We start from the raw sequence: 20,301 nt of genomic DNA, 5'->3' as shown, positions 1-20,301 counted from the left end.
GCAACATTTGGATGTAGGTCATTTGTGTAAATCAAAAATAATAGAGGCCCCAGTATGGACCCTTGAAGAACTCCTCACTCCACACATCCCCAGTCCGAGTATCTACCCTGAATGCAAACTCTTATCTTTGAAAATTCTTTATACATTTATTGAATTTGCCGATGGAAGCCATAAATGATACTGGGTTATAAATAATAAATGAAAATCCATTAGAAACATAATGGTCATCCTATTGACAAACTTAACTCTGAATTTTTAGTATTTTGGTGGGAGACGGCGTGGTTGGTTTTTGCTACAGCCCCAAAGCCCAAAGTTTTATGAAACTAAACTGAAAATATTCTAGTCATATCAATGGCCTTAAATCATAGAAATATATTTATCACATTGACAACCACTCGACATCTATCAGGTTGGTTTGTGAACAATGCCTTTTAAGTGAAATTTTCGGCTGGTAGGTATTTGTTTTGTTTGATAGAAATAAGCGATTCAAAACAAAAAGACTTCCATCCTATATATAAAGGGTGTTTTTTTTGGGCTATAGAACTTTAAATTGCAATAAAACAACGAAGGATTTTTCGATTGACATGAATTTTATTTATCCGCTAGATAATCTTGTGGTATTATATTTTAAATATGATTTCTCTAATTCTGTGGTTATTCCGTTCATTCTTCCACATCTTGTAGAACAAAATCGTGCGAGAATATATCAGAAACGCACAGTTTTCATGGTTATATTTTATTATTCTATGTTGGTTCTCTGAACTTTCCGCCACGGCTTTATCTGTCAATTCATCGATTTTCCTTAAAGAAATCAGTTCTGCCAACCAACATTTTTCAATACAAAAATCACTAAATTGTATTTATGGAAAGATTTCATTAATTTCAATGAAAATGCAATGAATTAGAGAAAATAATGTATAATACTCGTACAGAAGGCTCATTCTACCACTCGTTCATTCCAAAACTCGCCACTTCGTGGCTCGTTTTTGAATTTTGAACTCGTGGAAGAATATCAATGCCTTCTGCACTTGTATTATAAATAACTATTCTGGCATATGACCGCCACGGCTGGCTCGGATGTGTAATCTGGACGTCCAATTTTCGATGACTTTTTCCAACATTTGTGGAGGTATATCGGCAATAACACGGCGAATGTTGTCTTCCAAATGGTTAAGGGTTTGTGGCTTATCCGCATAGACCAATGAATTTACATAGCACAGAAAGTAGTCTAGCGGTGTTAAATCACAAGATCTTGGAGGCCAATTCACAGGTCCAAAACGTGAAATTAGACGGTCACCAAACGTGTTTGAATGAATCGATTGTGGCACGAGCTGAGTGACATGTTGCGCCGTCTTGTTGGAACCACAGCTCCTGGACATCATGGTTGTTCAATTCAGGAATGAAAAAGTTAGTAATCATGGCTCTTTACCGATCACCATTGACTGTAACGTTCTGGCCATCATCGTTTTTGAAGACACACGGACCAATGATTCCACCAGCCCATAAAGCGCACCAAACAGTCAGTTTTTCTGGATGTAACGGTGTTTCGACATACTTTTGAGGATAAGCTTCACTCCAAATGCGGCAGTTTTGATTGTTGACGTAGCCATTCAACCACAAGTGCGCTTCATCGCTAATGGACGTAGTGCGCGATACGTATTCCGCACAGAACCATTATTTTCGAAATGAAATTGTACTATTTGCAAGCGTTGTTTAGAGGTGAGTCTATTCATGATGAATTGCCAAACCAAACTGAGAATAAATCACTTGACAGCTGTTAAATCGGTCGCCATCTTGAACAGTAACGCCAACTTAAAGTTATATACCTCGAAAAAAAACACCCTTTAGAAGAAGCAATGCCGGTACTGGTTAAGTATAAGTTCTTTCAGTGTCTGAATTCTACTCCGAAAAAAAACGCGTCACGTAATGAAATTTCAGTTGTGTAATGAGTTTCATTGCGTAACGCAATTGGTCCAAATTCAGTGGTGAATTAGCTTCAAATAGCAGTACTCGTAATTCTGTCTTTTCATGACTTGTCACTTTGCTGGTCAATGATCCACTTAGTGATGTATTCTATTCTAATGAAAATGCGTAATTTCATGGAAAAAAGTCATTATTTTGAATTTGAATAAGCGCGCGAAAGATCCTGACTTCATTTGTAGTTCATACGTATAAGGAATTTTTTTTGGAAAATGGGAAAAGACCATCATCTAACGTTGTATGATATTTTTGATATGAAACAAAATCATGAACTCAAATATTTTCATTGCTGATGCTCTAACCTCACAAAAAACGAAATTCAACCATTTCCTCGAAGTTCACGTCGATAAGAAAAAAGTGGCTAATTACGACCTCAACAAAGTGGCTTGTAGCTTTTTCCGTCACCGTCGTCACCTGACAAGTCGATCCCAAGAATGTCCCCCCCAGTCTACCCCGGCTTTCCAAATACGGTAGCCCTAACATGCTTAGGCCCAGTTTCACCAAACAGCACTAGATCCCAGATTGATTAAACTCCGCTTGTTACTAAAGCAGGCTTAACAGTGTTTTCTGTTTCACCATACATCAACCCGTCCGAAGATGATCGCGATTAACCAAATCGCGATTAAATAGTCAGACCATTTGGCAACGTTGTGAACAAAGAGTTATATAGTGTTCTGTATTCGTATTAGCAGTGATGACCACCATTGACGCTAGGTGTCAGGTGTCATTCATTCATAACTCATAACATTTCAAAACATTTGTCATCTTGTAAACAAAAAACAAGTTAATTTTTGCCGAAAATGTCGAGTGATGTGCTTCGAGATGTCGGAAACTTGCAGAAGTTAAAAAGAAATTATCCCATTTCACAAAACCACACATTCTGGAAAAAAAACCATATAAGTAATTTTATTAACTTATTTATTTTTATTAACAAGTTTAACTGCTTCTTAAATAATATTTCAATCAAACATATCAATAAATTATTCTATGCAATAAATTTCATAAAACACAAAAACAAAGTTTACGTGTATTTTAAATGGGAAATATTGAGTCTATACATATAGTCATATATTTTGATAAAATTGACCCAAAAATTAGAAATTTCCGGAAAAATAATTACATAGACAAGAGTTCCATACTGATAAATAATTATTAATCTCAACTTGAAAGGTTGTAATCCTCCAAAAATGGCCGATTAGTGCTAAATCGCGATTGGTCGATTAAATGGCGCTTTGGAGTGTGGTGAAACGCTACATTACATTAATCGTGATCTAAGGCCTCACTTAAGAGCTAAGTCAAGATTAAAGCATTTGGTGAAACTGGGCCTTAGAGACATGATTTATGTCGATTCCTCAAACCTAAACACTGATTAAGGCTGAAATTAGACAGAAAAAGGCGGTTTTTAAGTGGACGTGTGTACGCTGGAAGGACACTGGATTGTGTGAACGGCTCGGCCAGATCACGGATCGCAGTCGAAGCCGACGACGTGTGTGGTCAAGCTTGTCCCGCGCCGGATCATCCGCTGGGAAGGACCAGAGTTGGACTGCCCGGATTTCTCTAGCACGAGTGCTAGATCGACAGGGGCTGGACCGTTAGGTGGGAACACGACGTTTTGTCGGTTATTATGCGGTTTAATATACAATTTTCTCAGAGATAATCTTTTTATGCGAAGTATTCATTTATTTTATGAATAAGTGATAAAATAGATAGATGGAAATACAATTCAACCTCGTTAATATCAGCAAAAAAATGTCTATATTATTCATACTACAGTTACTGTTCATATTTATGAAAGTCAAGAAATATAAATTTTTCTAATGATTTCTTAAGTTTCAGCTCTCAATACTCACATCAATTTAATAATAATCCACACAAAATTTATCAAATGTGAAGGGCTTCCCAATAATAATAATAATACCCACTGGTTTCATTGGCAACTTTGAGCTCGTGGTTTACGGATAACACACTTCACTTTAATATGTCGAAAATTTTTATGATACAGTTTCATTATGCACAAAAAATAATGCGTCCTATGAACAACATTGTCAACTAGTAAAAAGCACCAAGTTTTTGGGAGTTCATATTGACGAAAATCTAAATTGGGCACATCACTATGAAATGTTAGTATCCGAATTACATGCAGTAAATTACAAGTTTAAAAACTTGCGGTATATCTTATCAATTGAACAACTAATTGTAGTGTACTATAGTTATAGAAAATTTGTCTGGGATATGTTGTACCATTTTGTATTTCATTCAAATTGCAATTTATTTGTTAAGATATCAGTTTTGAATTGACTATATCTATACGGTGTTCCTAAATTGGAGGTACAAACGAAAATGATAGATTTCTCGGATCATTTCAAGAAAAAAAGACCTATAATATGAGTCCCCAAACACTTTGTTTTTGAGATACAGGGGATAAAATTAATTTTTTCCTCATAGAACATTACGTTCACAAGATAATTAATTTAAATTGACCATAGATATTTCAATTTGAAGTTTTCATCATGTTATATGCTAATTTTGAATGCAAATCCATAGGGTGATATTTTTTCTGGAAGGGTGCCTGATTCTTTCCCTCAGAACTATTTTTGGCGAACTGCTGGTAATTTAAAAAATGTAGAAAGAAACTCTGGTCCAATACTACACTTTTTGGTTTATAATAGTTTTATCGTATCTGCTATCGATTTCGGGAAGAATATTTCAAACAACTCTCTATTAATATTCAGGAAAAACCAAATTATCACAAAGATCCAGCAAGTAAGCTGTAATGAATGAATTAATTATAAGTTTTGGTACTTATTTACCCACTCTGTCGGGAAGATTAATAAAGATTTGTTAAATTGATATAAGCATCGCTAAAAAGTACCTACGACACACTAGAAACAACCTATACCTCGAAAACAAAGCGTTTGCGCCGTTTGCGGGCTTTGTATTCCTAAAATTATCTAGTTTAAGAACATCCAGTATAAGGTAAAAACAACCGAAATGGTAATAAAAAAATTATATCGAGTAATTCGATTCAAACTACATTATCAAACTTTTTTCTTACATTACAGATATGAATTAATGTTGTCGTCAAAAAAATTTTTCGATTACCCCTCCCCAAGAAGGACTTAGATCTACGCTCTTGCAAGGACGTAATATAATGTACCTACTGAATATTGGAACTTTCAAGCTACTAAACCTATTGCTGAAATCCATTCATACAAATTTCTATAACAATTTGAATTGTATTTTTTTTCAAGAATATATAACATGGTATATAAATTCCTTATTAAACTATGAAAATCAACAAAAGTTTTGCATGGCAATCAATCAAGTGGCTATCTATGATAATCTGTGAACTTCATATAATTAAAATATTCGGTGGCATAAAGGTTTCCGGATTCAACATCGTTAGATTTTTTCCTTTCGTCACATTTAAAGAATTAATTTGAAAATGTTGGAAAATCTAACGGGTTGAATCCAGAGTCCTTGGTGGCCACCGAATATTTTAATTATGTGAAGTTCACAGATGATAAAAGATAAACACCTTGTTGATTGATTAATGATTTGCCGTGAAACTGAAACTTCTGTTGATTTTTATAATTTGATAAGAAATTTATATATCATGTTATATCTCTGGAAAGAAGAAAAAGCGATTTCATTTGTTATAGAAATTTGTATAGTTTACATTTAAAAAACACAAATTTGTTTTATAACTCCAAAACTAATTTCAATAAAAAACAAATTATAATAGCAATGGATTCTACTGAAGAAAGTGCCTGTAGAATGTTTTCGTTTCATGTTCATAGCACCAGAAATTAAGAAGTTGTGAGAACTTTTCATTTCACGCCATTTTCCAATTTTCTCTTATTTATATTTTATGATTTAATTTATAATGTTGCCGTTTTCACCAAATTAATTCTCTCGAAAATCGATCCCAAAATATGCCAATCATTTTTTTTTGTAGCTAACGGTATTTTTTTAGTAGGTATTTCATATCGGAAATATATTTCTCTAATTCTGTGGTTATTCCGTTCATTCTTCCACATCTTGTAGAACAAAATCGTGCGAGAATATATCAGAAACGTACAGTTTTCATGGTTATATTATATTATTCTATGTTGGCACTCCGAACTTTCCGCTACGGCTTTATCTGTCAATTCATCAATTTGCCTTAAAGAAATCAGTCCTGCCAACCAACATTTTTCAATGCAAAAATCACTAAATTATATTTATGGAAATATTTCATTAATTTCAATGAAAATGCAATGAATTAGAGAAAATAATGTATAATACTCGTACAGAAGGCTCATTCTACCACTCGTTCATTCCAAAACTCGCCACTTCGTGGCTCGTTTTTGAATTTTGAACTCGTGGAAGAATATCAATGCCTTCTGCACTTGTATTATAAATAACTATTCTCTAATTCTGTGGTTATTCCGTTCATTCTTCCACATCTTGTAGAACAAAATCGTGCGAGAATATATCAGAAACGCACAGTTTTCATGGTTATATTTTATTATTCTATGTTGGTACTCCGAACTTTCCGCACGGCTTTATCTGTCAATTCATCAATTTGCCTTAAAGAAATCAGTTCTGCCAACCAACATTTTTCAATGCAAAAATCACTAAAATATATTTATGGAAATATTTCATTAATTTCAATGAAAATGCAATGAATTAGAGAAAATAATGTATAATACTCATGGGCGCCCGCAGGGGGGGGGGGCAAGGGGGGCCATGGCCCCCCCTGAGAATTTGATTACCTCATTTTTCAGCACAACACCCTCAATATTACTTTCTCAGTCCAAAGGGCAAGGAAAAAAGGAAAGTAATGGATTCACAACAATTTTCCAGTTTTCAATGAAATTACTATAAATACATCCATAATATACTATACACATATCCATAATCGGCAGAGGTATTTTTTGAATTGAAAACTTTTTTAGACGCGTTGAGCACTTCTTGGGTGGAGAAAAATCGTGGAACCGAACGCAATCCATGCGTGTCAATTTTTTAAAAAAATCCATCTTATACTCTCCTATTGTCTTTTATAGATGAAGGTAAGAAAAAAGTATTGGAGAAAATAGAAAAAAAAATTACAGATTATAAAAACAATAGTTTTTTGCGGAACTCAAGATATGCCTATACTAGAGAGCAACAAGAACTCTGGAAATTTAAGTGATCTTTTGAAATTGGATTGGAGATAAAGATTTAGAGATCCATTTATTCAACGCAGCTGGTTTGAATTTGGACAAACTTGTAGCACAAGGTTATGATGGAAGCTGAACAATGGCTGGTGAAATTCTCAGGGTTCAAAATATCATAAGAGACAAGTACAAGAAAGCAATTTATTTCCGTTATGCCTCCACTAGGTTGAATTTAGTAATAAATGACATCAGTAAAATAACTGAGATTCGTAATAGCATTGGCACCGTTAATGACATTATAGTCTTTTTTCGAGAGAGTACTTTAAGAAGAAATCTGATTCCAAATATTCCTTTGTTTTGTGAAACTCGTTGGTCAGCTAAATATAAATCTTTGCGAGTTTTCCCTGAAAACTTCAATACTATATTCAAAACTCTTTTTGCTATAAAATCTGGAGAAATCTCAATGAATTCTTCATCAACAAAAAGAGCTGCTCAGTTATGGGCTGCAATAAACTCTTTCACTTTTGTGATTTGTTTGACGGTAGTAAGTAAATATTCAAATATATTGGAACCAATAGCAAATACACTACAAGGTGTTTCTATTAATTTTGTAGATTTTCACCATCATATAAATTTAATTATAGAAATATGTGGAAAACTCGGTGGAAAACATCGCTCAGATGATGCATGCTTCACAGAAATTTTTTCCAAAGCATCAACTATTGCTCAGAGTCTCAATATAGAGATTGGAAAACCACGAATTTGCGGTAGACAAATATACAGATCTAATTATGAAGCAGATTCAGCTGAAGATTACTTCGAAAAATCTATATTCATCCCATATTTAAATCAATTGATTTCAGCCCTTGAAACGAGATTCTCGAAAGAACATGTAATGCTTTTTTCTTTCTTCAATTTTTTGCCAAAGAATTCAAAATTACTAGATATTGAATCTTTCGCATCTAAGGTCGGCAATATGTATAACATTGAAAATTTAGAAAGTGAAATGAACATTTGGAATGAGTATTTATCTAAATCACAAATGGATGAAAACATGAAAATTGAAGATCTTATCGGACAATGTAAATTTTCTCCTGCTGTCAAAGAATGCCTTATTCTTCTCCTTACATTTCCATGTACTACTCGTGCTACAGAGAGTAGTTTCAGCGCAGAATTAAATTTTAGATCAGAATAAAATATGCCTACTGTGTTGTATAGCGATTAAGTATTTTGTCTTCAGAATTAATATTGTTTTTATGATTTTTTTTTTGCAATTTATATACAGGGTGTTTCCTAAACATGCGGCAAAAATTTAGGGGGTTGTTCCTTGGACTATTTTAAGCATGTTTTGTCCTTGGATGATTTTTGAAAAACCTCTTTGTTTCGAAGATACAGGGCGAACAACATTTTTCATATTTTTAAAATTAATAATAGTTTAAATAAAAATGCGTACCGCACTGTGTTTACTAAGTAGGTACAATTTATTTTTAAATTTGTTTAACAACATTCCAATTACTAAAAACGGCCAGTTTTTTGACTAAAAATTGATAAGTGCAGATGGTAAAGGAATACAGATTAAACACGGTTTTCATTTGAATTCGTTTTGTGATGTATTAGCAATTTTTAGTCAAAAAACTGGCCGTTTTTAGTAATTGGAATGTTGTTAAACAAATTTAAAAATAAATTGTACCTACTTAGTAAACACAGTGCGGTACGCATTTTTATTTAAACTATTATTAATTTTAAAAATATGAAAAATGTTGTTCGCCCTGTATCTTCGAAACAAAGAGGTTTTTCAAAAATCATCAAGGGACAAAATATTCTTAGAATAGTCCAAGGAACAACCCCCTGAATTTTTGCCGCATGTTCAGGAAACACCCTGTATATAATCTTTATCCCATTTGTTACCTTTCGGTGTATGGGTTTCATTATCTACATTTTCTATCTTAACAATAACTTAAAATAATTCTAATTTGACTCAATAAATTTCTTCCATTCTGTCCTATTTGATGTCATCATCTCAGCTTCCCTGACGCTTTTCCCTCTCTTTTTTATTTCCTCTTCTACCATATCCTCCCATGTTTGTTGCGGTCTTCCCCTTTTTGCCTTTTTCTCGACTTTTGCCTCCCATATTTGTTTGATTGGTCTCTCCTCCTCCATACGATGTAAGTGTCCCCACCATCCCAACTGCCTCTCACCCACAAACCTTTCCAATGATTTTATCCCCAATTCACCTCTTATGTCCTCATTTCTCCTTCTGTCCATCCTTGTAACCCCCTTCACTCCTCTCAAAAATTTCATTTCCACTGCCTGTAGTTTACTCCTCATTCTCTTTGTTGTGTTCCAAGTTTCACATCCGTACGATAGAACCGGTCTGAATATCGACTTGAACACGGTCATTTTAGTTTTCTCTTCGACTTTTGCAATTTATGATTTGTTAATTTTGATAATACTCTTGTTTGTTGTTTTTACATTCTGGAGCAATTCTGTGCTATTTTGAATCATATTTTAGTATCATGTTTTAAACTCCATTGTTTGCGTCATTCACTATATATTTCAAGATTTATTATTATTCTTTTATTATTTTTATGAACATAGTTTTATCGAGCATATATGTATATATTTTTTATTTCGTTATTACTCGTTGTTTTTTTTTTATTTATCAGCAATTATAATAATTATTTCATTTTGTTCTCTATATTTTTATATTTATTTTTTTGTGAATTGTTCCATTGAATGTGACTCTTTTTGAAAAGAGTATTATTTTACATCACCCTATGTTGTTGATGTTTAAAAAAATTGTTGAAGTGGAAAACTTCATAATTTTTATTTTGCACAGTCCTCCTCCTACTTATGAATATAAATACAGAAAAAGAAAGAAACGGAATACTAATAACGCTTATGACAATCATGAACGCCTTATCAATTTTCAATAATTTTCATTTTTTGCCCCCCCTGAGAAAAATTTCTGCGGGCGCCCATGATAATACTCGTACAGAAGGCTCATTCTACCACTCGTTCATTCCAAAACTCGCCACTTCGTGGCTCGTTTTTGAATTTTGAACTCGTGGAAGAATATCAATGCATTCTGCACTTGTATTATAAATAACTATTCAAATTTGAACACTGCACAACCGATCCTTATTTCGAACAACAAGCGATCAGATCATAAAAAAATCCCCCGTTGTTTATTAATTCAACAACGCAACGAGCCACCATCCCGAGGCATTTAAAACGGGTAATTCAAATCTGATCTAATCCAGAACAATCACAATATTATTCAAATGGCGTTCCCTTCGGTGAAATACGACGGAATCTCGTTCGGTTTCGATAAAAATAAATTTATCGAACAACCCGAGAGTATCACGCATCAACAGCCACACGACCACCATAATAACGACGAATGATTGGTCGATAATTAACGCAAAGCTAACAAATACCGATCTACATAAATCAGTTATTATACGCGCTATAAGTGATTGTTTAAATGAACAATAGACCACTGGCCGAGCCTGTTTTCTATCGATTCGCAGTCGGAGTACACGGGATAGGATTTGTCGGACGGGAAGTCCTTCGTTGTCGTGTAATGTATTTGTTGCTTTATTTCCTGTAATTAACATGAGGTAGGTGCTCTTATGCGTTTCAACAACATGGAACGCGAAGCCATACATACAGGTTGGTTCATATAAAAGAACCAAGCCGAATATCTCCGTAGGACCACGTTTTTCTGGGAAAAAAAATCTTATTTTTTTAAGCAGGGTGATCTACTTCATAAAGTCCAATGTGTGGACTAAAGCTAACTTGCTCTTTGGAATATACAAGTAATAAACACCTTTTTCCTACAACTGCTGAAAAGTAGCGTATTCTTCATAACTTACTCAAATTCAAAACTATGTATTGCTCATACTGTGAGAAATATTATTTCTCACGGCACTTTGCCCACACCTCGCTTGGTAGACCAATGAAATTGTGCTTTTGAGTCGTTTCTATGGAAACGCAATTAATGAGCACATACTGTCAACGAAGTCCAATTACTTGAATTATTGAAATTTGTGCAGTTGTAGGAAAAGTATAGTGTGCAACATGTGGAGAATAGTATATTGTGCAACAAGTGGAGAAAGTCCAACTTTTCTCGCGAGTGTGGAAGTTTGTGGCACGAGCCTGAAAGGCGAGTGAGAAAAGGACTTTCTCCACATGTTGCACACTATACTTTTCCTGCAACTGCACAAATTTCAATAATTCAAGTAATGGACTTGATTCAAATCAAAATGGCCTTCGTTGACAGTATGCGCTAATTTATTGCGTTTCCATAGAAACGACTCAAAAGCCCAATTTCATTGGTCTTCCAAGCGAGGTGTGGGCAAAATGCCGTGGGAAATAATATTTCCCACAGTATAAGCAATACATAGTTTTGAAATTGAGTAAGCTATGAAGCATACGCTACTTTTCATAGCAGTTGTAGGAAAAGTCCTTTTCTTGCTCATGTGTGGCACTCGCCTTTGAGGCTACAAACTTCCACATTCGCGAGAAAAATTGGACTTTCCCTACTTGTTGCACAATATACTATTTCCCAATCTGAAAGGCATGGAATTTCGGGATTTTGAATTGCCTGATATCACCTTTCGTGGACTTTTGGAAAGGAAACATTAGTTGAACCCTTTTGGGTGAGATTGAGCAGTATAGTACACCATTAACTGACGATCATCGAAAGATTCGATTTGTAGTACAAGCTTTGGACGCTTGTATATGGTAGAAGATTTGTTGAAGTTTGAAGTTGAGGGATTCTCTCAGTAATCGGTTGGAGTGTATTTCTAGCTCCCCGAGACATTTGAGCGCGATTTCATGAAGAAATTTCTTCAATAGTGGTAGGTTCACCTTCTCTCCCGAGGTCAGCACCTTGTCGTGGTGAGAAGGCATGTAGTAATTGCCTGCTGTGAGGTATAGAGTGAAACTAAAACTGATCAGCAAATGCGGCTAGTCTAATGCCAGCCCATACCTCAAAAATCCCATGTTCTCCCAAACACCACATTCCTGCCAATACCTCGCCCATCCTTCATTCTCTTCCCTTCCAAGCGACAGGTTCTAGCAGAACGAGTAACACGAGAAGATAAACAGAGCATCCAGTCAGGGGTCCACCAAAAAGAGAGGTAGAGGTGTAGAACCGACCAGAAAGAAGCCATAAAGCTCGGTAGTAATCATTGATAGGTCTAGCTAAACGAGATTCAAGAGGCCGAGAAGGGAGCAAGATGATGTTAACATTTGGTTGAGACTATGTGTTAGAGTAAGGGCTAATTATGTTTCCGCGGTCTCCAGTTTAGGACCTAAAGTGTAATTCTCGGTACTGTTCGAGAAGTAACTGTGACTTTAATGATAACGATAAAGTATGTTACCTCTCTGCTCAACGCCACTGCTTAAGGTCAAATTCACTAATTTCCTTTAAAAAACTTACCCTCCTATAACTTCCTGGCACGAAGTAAGGAGAATTCTAGGCTGTGAAGACTTAGGATTTACTCTAACCGTGCTAGTCCACAAAGGTCGCAAGACCCTTGGGTCGAGATCAGGGTCAAGAGGTGTCTCCTCGTGGAAGATTATGTTCGAAGGGAGGAGGTTTGCCGATCAAGTCCCTACGGGGAACTACCTCAGGCTTGTAATCTGAGCTATGGGGGAAATCACGGAACGAGTAGAATCGTTACTAGTTGATGGATAGTTGCCTCACTCTTTTAAAGCTATCTATTGAATGGCTATACCACCAGAAACAAATTGCTCCTACCCTATCCCATACTCCTCTGGGTAGAACAGCGTCAAACAAACAGTCTGTTGATGTCGGCCAAGGGGAAGTGGATGAACTTTTCGGTGACTCTCCCAATTGATGACAGGAGGCTGATCTGACTGTGCTTTTGGATGTATTTCTTGTGCTTTCCTGATTTCAGGATGAAAATTACGGTCGCTTTCTTCCATTTATCTGGAAAATATCTGAATTTGAGAATATAATTACTTGGTAGACCTTCAACAGCGTTGTCTGATAACCGTTTCAAAGTCTTATTCCAGATACCATTAAGTCCGGGCTTTTCTCTTCTTGAGTTGCGAAATCAAGTTTCGAACTTCCTCCATGGTCAAGCGATAAAAAGTGTCACTTTCTAAGTGCTCAAACTCCAAGTAAGTGTGGAGGATTGTTCTTCTTCTTCAGCCTTCTTTCATCCAGTGTCGAACATAGGCCTCTTCCAGTTTTTCCCATGCTTCTCTGTCTTTTGTTGTTCTCATCCATTGCTTGTTGGCTACATCGACTATGTCGTCTATCCATCTTTTCCTCGGTCATCCTATGCTTCTTTTCGCCTCTCGAGGTTTCCAAAACGTCACCTTGTGTTCTCACCATCTCTCCACACTCTGCCTTGTGACATGTGCCACCCACTGCCACTTAAGTTTCGCTATTCTACTCATGATGTCAGTTACTCTGGTCTTTTTTTCGAATTTCGGAATTCTGTCCCTCAGGCTTATACTCAGCATAATCCTTTCCATGGCCCTTTTAGATACTCTCAGTTGTTAAGCCACTTTTTTCATTATTGCCATAGTTTCTAGACCATATGTCGTAGGTTTTGAGTTCTAAGTGTATGTGAATATTTTTGTCCTTAAAGATGAAACTCAATTTGCCGAAGGCTGCTTATGCTAAGCATATTCTTCTCCCAATTTCCAATATTTGATTTTCTTTTCCATTTTTAATCATATGCCCCAAATATACATATTAAGACATCTAAAGATTGTGTAAAATTTCTTGGAATTTCTCTGGATGAAGGTTAAAGATTGTTCAGTCACATTGATTTGGTCTGCGGTAAATTGAAAAGTTCATATTTCGCTATAAGTAGAGTAAGACACTTGTTTTCCATGTCAACGTTGATCAATATTTATTACAGCTTAGTATATAGCCATATATCTCACAACATCCTACTTTGGGGAAATTCTTCAGAGGTTAGTAGGGTCTTTATTATTCAAAAACGGATTTTGCGCATGATATATGATATAACACCAAGGAAGTCTTGTAGACCAGTTTTTTCACAAAATGGTATTCTCACGCTGTCTTGTATTTTCATTCTTAAGACCTTATTATATATTAAGGAAAAAGAGAATAGCATCACAAAATTATCAAGCTTTCATAATTACCATACAAGAAGTGGGGGAGTGCTGTTTGTGCCAAAACACAGAACAACAAAATTTGAAATGTCGCCCACATATCAGGGCATAAAATTGTTCAATCATTTACCTTCCCATATTACGTCTCCGAATCTTAGAGAATTCAAGGCCAGTGTAGAAGCTTTATTGTTAAGAAATTGTTATTATACTGTTGGTGAATTTTTAAACGATACATTTGATAATTATTTATGTTAACTTTTTTCTCTTTTCTGTGACTTATCTCACACATGATTGTATGTCTTATGAGATCAATAAACGATTATTATTATTATTATTGTTCCACCTTCTCTATGCTTATGTAGAAGGATAGTTGAGCAAACTTAGTGACAAAACAAGCTTTTCAAATGATCACTTCCTGGTTAGAATAATGCATTTCGCAATTGGAAGTATAGAATTGATAATGACTCATTAATTACATTAATATTTAACGTTTCTTACATGGTCATGGTCCACTTCTTGAAATGGGAGCGACAAATATAATTTTTGATTTTAGAAGAATCTTGTTGAAAATCTTAATAAAAAATGGATGAATTTAGTAAGAAATTAAAAATAATCGATTGTTTTACAATTCAACTGATATGGTAGAAACTAATTATGTATATCAAAGCTCTGGGAAAAGAAATAACACTGAAGAGACTGCATTTTAATGTTATATGAAGGACGAAGGGAATTCGTGATTCTTATGTATGAAAAAGATTCTTTCTTCATACATGTAGAATGTAATTTCTTGTGCGCTTAATCAAAAGAAATAACCGTTGGTCCAAATGTAATTTTTTAATTTCGAGCGAAAAACGGTTCATTGTTTCCGTAGTTGTGTTTTCTGAATAATTAAAAAAAATCCCATTTAATCGAACTGAATTTGGGAATCGTCTGCAAATTAGGTAAGAGAATGTTTGATATCTCGAACATATAATCTGTCAGATTCCCTTCCATTTTGCTTGTACATGGATGAAGTTCATCGAAACAACCATACAAAATTTCGGCTGGACAAAATCCAACTAGGGATCCCGAAAATAGAACAGTTCAAATTAGAAATTTTGTTTCCTGAAATTTACAAGTACCAATTCTATCAAAATGAAATGTTGCATTCAAAAAATTGTTGTAAAAAAATGATACACAAATAAAAGTCTCGCAAAGCATTTCGAAGCCCAGATAATGCCTTGCAATACCAACGAATATCCATCAAATCCAATTTAGTCCTTCCGTGTATGTCCGCTTTAGCCGCATTAACGAGACACAGTCCCGATAAATCAATGGGGTCGGCCCTGATAGGATAACTGGACCCCCATCCGTTTTCCCTATTTTCCACTATGGACAGACCCACCCTGAACCTCAGTTACGACCTTAGAACACGCAAATGGTAACACCTTTGCGGTCTGATAAACAGTGGGTGGTTAGAATTTCACCTCAGCCAACACCTCCTTCGTCCTTAATACGAGACTGTTTTTTCGGGCATTCTGGCCATATTCGGTAATGAAAATGTGTTTTTCATGATGAAGGGTTCATTAGGCAGTTTGCGCAAATCGGTTGGTCAATATATATCATTTTCGATTTTTTTCTTAGAATGAGATTTTCGTGAGTTTTTTTGGACACGCGAACATTTAATGGCTTCTTGAGTAACATGGTAAATCATATAACAGGTTTTTATGAGTTTCGGAGCTTGTTTCCAAGTTTCTATTTTTATCGAACTAGAGAATCAAATTTCCTCTTTTCGAAGGGTAACATTAATCAACTTATGTTGTCGAATATATTAATATCTTGCATTTTCTTGGTTTTATTATTCCACAATGCATACTTCAAAGTTAATCTTGATGATATCTAATTTGTATCTGTATATTTTGAAGATTGGTCTTGTTGTTAACAATGATTGGTGTTCAATGTAGTGTATGCATAATTCATAAACTCATGTATGAATTGCAAAAAAAGGACAATGAGCACTGGGCTTTCTGATTTCGTCCAATCTAATAAAATTTCCAGATCGAAACGAAAATAACAAAATAAATTGACAACTTGTTCTGCCGCAGATTGTTTTATATCCCACCTTAAAATTTCTTGGTTTTTCCATTCGATAACAGACACAATCGGATTTAAGGAAGAATCAGTTAGTCGATCCTGAAAACTATAAAGAGGTTTCGAATATGAGGTTTCATTTGGAATAACTTGCTATCTGGGCGGCTGTCACTTTCCAAGCTGCCATCATCAGACATTTGACATTTAAGTAAAAGATACGCCTTAAGGGGGGTTTATACCACGTGGCATTCTCGTGATGCGACAAAGTTTAACTACTCCGGCCAAGATGAGTTAATCGTAAACTTTTCTCTGATTTACCGTCCTTTTCTACCACATGCAAGAATTCAAAATACGTTTTTACGTTGTAATTTTTAATTTTAGGAGAACAGTTTTTTCAGCATGTTTCAAGACTTTTGGAAAATATTTTTCTGTGATAATTCATAAAAAAATAAATATTGGTTAGGTAATTTACGTCATGCATAATAAATTCTTCAATAAAATATTTATCTAATTCTCTTTTTTCCATTTTTCCATTCCGAAAAAATTCATAAACAAGGACTTTCCGCAATGGCGAATTCTTTGAAATGAATAATCATGAAAACGTTATATAAATCGATGGTCTTTTACGTAAAATAATGCGTAGGGTAGGGCGGGGCTAGTTGAGCAATTTTTCATTTGAGCGGATGTAGCTCCTCAATAAAAAGTCTCAATGACTCGTTATGTGGCTTGATGGATTAGTAATTTATCCCTTAGCAAAAGTGTCCATAGTATATTTTTTGTAACAAGTCGAATTTAAGAGTTACCGCTGTTTAAATGCAGAAAGTCAAGTATGCTCAATGTACCCCATAAGTGAGGTAAGTTGAGCAAGGGTATGGGGCAAATTGAGCACTAAGAATGTCTAACCAAACCATGGGTTCCTTTGGCAGCTACAATTTTATTTGGCTTCAGGACAGTGGATACTCCTGATGTCTCATCTATATTCCAAATGTCTGCCGCCCTAAATCCATATATATCCATTACTTCCGCTAATTTCTCAAAAAACACTTTAACATTCTGCTCATTAAATGATGTTGCCCTACCAAGGCTGGTGGGTTCTGGTTTACGTATGGATAGCTCCAGATTTCGTTTTAAAAACTTCGTAAGCCATTCTTTTTCGGCCATCTTATTCGCAGTCCAGCTAAGTGGAATTGTAATACCAAATTTAATAGCACATTCGTAGGCAAGGCGACGGACGTCTTTTGGAGAATATCCATAGAAGACTGATGCCATTTGTAGCAAGTACTTTTTCAGAGAGTCTTCCTGTGTAGGAAAAAAAACTTGTCTCGGTGTTGCATAGCCCATGGATGAATCACCACCTTCATTTAATTTCTTCAAAAATCTTGTCAAAGTCATCCGTTTGATACCAAATTCTTTAGCGGCGGCATTCACACTTTTTCCTTCATCATTAACAGCCTTTGCAGCATTTTTTAAATCTTCAGTAGTGTAAGAACATCTTGTAGTCTTCCTCTTGTAAGTCCGCATCCTAACAAAAAATAAAACATTCATTACTTTACTTGTTTGAGTCGTGGGGTGAGTTGAGCAACTATAGCTCAACTAACCCCAATCCGGAATTTTAAAACAAAAGTGATGTTATAAAAAAATCGTAAGAATTACCCAGAACCTCTCTCTACATATCAAAAGTATAATAATTATCTGGAAGATTAACACTTACCTGATTGAAAACAGACAACAATTGATTAATATAGACGAAAACTTGCGATAGACAACGTTTTTACTTTTTGGGCACAAAATAAATAAAACGCACGGGCGCTTCACTCGTTCGTCCAGCCGCCACTAGTGATCGCGTGGTGATTACCCCTCCCGCGACTCCTTCTTTCCGCCATAAGATGCCTATGCGTATGGTGAATAGTTTGCGAGATATTTCGATTGCCCAACTTGCCCCTATGCCCAACTAGCCCCGCCCTACCCTACTAATTTTTGAACTGATTGTTGAAACGGTATAAAACCCTCTTAACTAAAAATGAAAGAATACAAGCTTCAACAACACATTCAAATTGTTAAAATTCAGTACAAAAATAGTAGAAATTTTGCAGTCACAGACCACAGTTCGCAAAAGTAAAGCACTTTTGGGTCGTCGTGAAGCACCTTCTTGGCAGGCAATAGTGGAACAATTTAAGCTGTTGGACAAGTTAGTGATGAGAACAATCCTGCCTCGCTCAAGAACAACTGAGAATATTGCAGCTATAGTCCCTAGTGTCAACGAAAATCCAGGTTTGGCAGAGATTGTCACGTGTTGTAAGCCTCTCTTAATGGCATACCTCCCTTTTTAAAATGAAATGAACACCCATTGATTTATCTTCAATGTACTCTTCTTTTTCATCAAAATGAAACTTATGGAAAAACCAAAAATCTTTCACATAATACTTTACTTTGTACTTTAACAATACACACACTATTTTTGAGCTCTCATTTCCTGAACAGATCGCTCTATTAATCGTCACAAAAGCTGTATTTTCGAATTAAGATCCAGGAATTGTCTCATACGTTAAGGCTAGGGCCAGTTTAATAATTCATTCGAAAAGGCTTTCCTTCCGTTCACTAGAAAGTCGCCTTCAAATGGAGCTTGTAAGTGGCTCCGGTTCCATGAACATATTCTGACCGACTTTTAGGGAAAGCTTTCTTCTATTCGTAAGTGTGAAATTTCCAAGGGTTTGCTATTCTAAGAACTAGTGATTTATTGTCTGCATTCAGTAATATATCATAGAAATTCAAATTTTGTTCAATTTAAATTGAAATTGAATTGAAATATTGTGTATAAATTGAGAGTGAATGAAGGTCCTTAATTTCAAATATGATAATTTTACCAAAAAAAGTTTGTGTTGTAGATAAAAACGTGTGATGGAAATGACACAACAGAATGAAGTTATGTTTAGTAGTCATAGAACATACGTGAAGAAGAGCCATAAAGGGGCAATATCGGGATTTTTGAGGAAGGATACTTTAAACCTAAACTTCAGGAACATTTTCAACCTAAACTCCAAGACACTTCTTTTATTTATTCGCCAATCGCACTCTTGTTCTGTAGTATTCAAAGGCGCAATAGGCAGATGAATGTACAAGTGCTCATATGCAGATATGCTCCCGTCTTCATATAAGTGCTTTGCTCATTTTATTTTATTTAACATTTTTTATGATTCAATTATTTTTATAGACCAATTCCAAAAGTAGTATTATTGAAAATAACGAAACAATAATTAATCCATACATTCGGAAATAATAAATCAAAACAGTGGAATTCAGTCAGATGAATATGATTATCAAGTTTATCTCAATTCGGCAGTGTTCCTCCCACCAGCCAAACAAATTCGGTAATCCGTGGAACCCGCAAAATAAACAGAGCAATAATTATTGCCATATCTCCTTTTACAAAACGTTACATTATCTGATTAACATTTGCATTCATTAGACCCGCCCACCTATCTGCTGTTCCTCATCTCGTAGGGAATTTTCAGTGACTCACCACGGCTGGTCCATTTGTGAGAGACGGAGCGGCTTCGGCAGACCATGGGTCGAAGGACACAGGCCACCCAAGTAGACCGATGTCGGGACATCCATCAAAGGCGCGCCCTCCTACCATCGCCGCTACTGATCTGAATTTCTCGCATTCCGGATCCATCACGACCTTAGATTATTTACAACAAGATGGAGCAATCCCTTACTAGATGAACTGAATGTTTTGTTCCCATAATAAACACTGTTTGTTTACAAACAAAGTGTGTTGTCGTAAATAGAAGTCAGTGGCGTGGATCTAAAAATTTGTTAAGAATAGAAATAAATCCTTCAAAGGTTATCGAATCTTTAATTATTATTTCATTGGATGCATAATTAATGTCATTATTTTTATGAATTTTGTTAACCTTCCCGATGTTTTCATCTTATTCTAAATCATTGTTATACGCAGAATTTTTATAGTGCAGGCATATTT

The 20,301-nt window shown here is 35.3% G+C and overlaps 1 long non-coding RNA gene across 1 annotated transcript in view; it reads left to right on the top strand.

The window, feature by feature from the left end:
* Positions 1-19,961, top strand: part of LOC123671038 — a 67,009-nt gene extending 47,048 nt beyond the window's left edge. The window contains exon 3 of the long non-coding RNA XR_006746043.1: positions 19,829-19,961. This is a non-coding gene — a long non-coding RNA (uncharacterized LOC123671038). The remainder of the gene's footprint in view (positions 1-19,828) is intronic.
* Positions 19,962-20,301: the final 340 nt, after the last annotated feature.

Source organism: Harmonia axyridis, chromosome 1 (assembly GCF_914767665.1).
Source record: "Harmonia axyridis chromosome 1, icHarAxyr1.1, whole genome shotgun sequence".
NCBI lineage: Eukaryota > Metazoa > Arthropoda > Insecta > Coleoptera > Coccinellidae > Harmonia > Harmonia axyridis.
The sequence above is the reverse complement of the archived record's forward strand: the minus strand, read 5'-3'. Positions and strand labels throughout refer to the sequence as shown.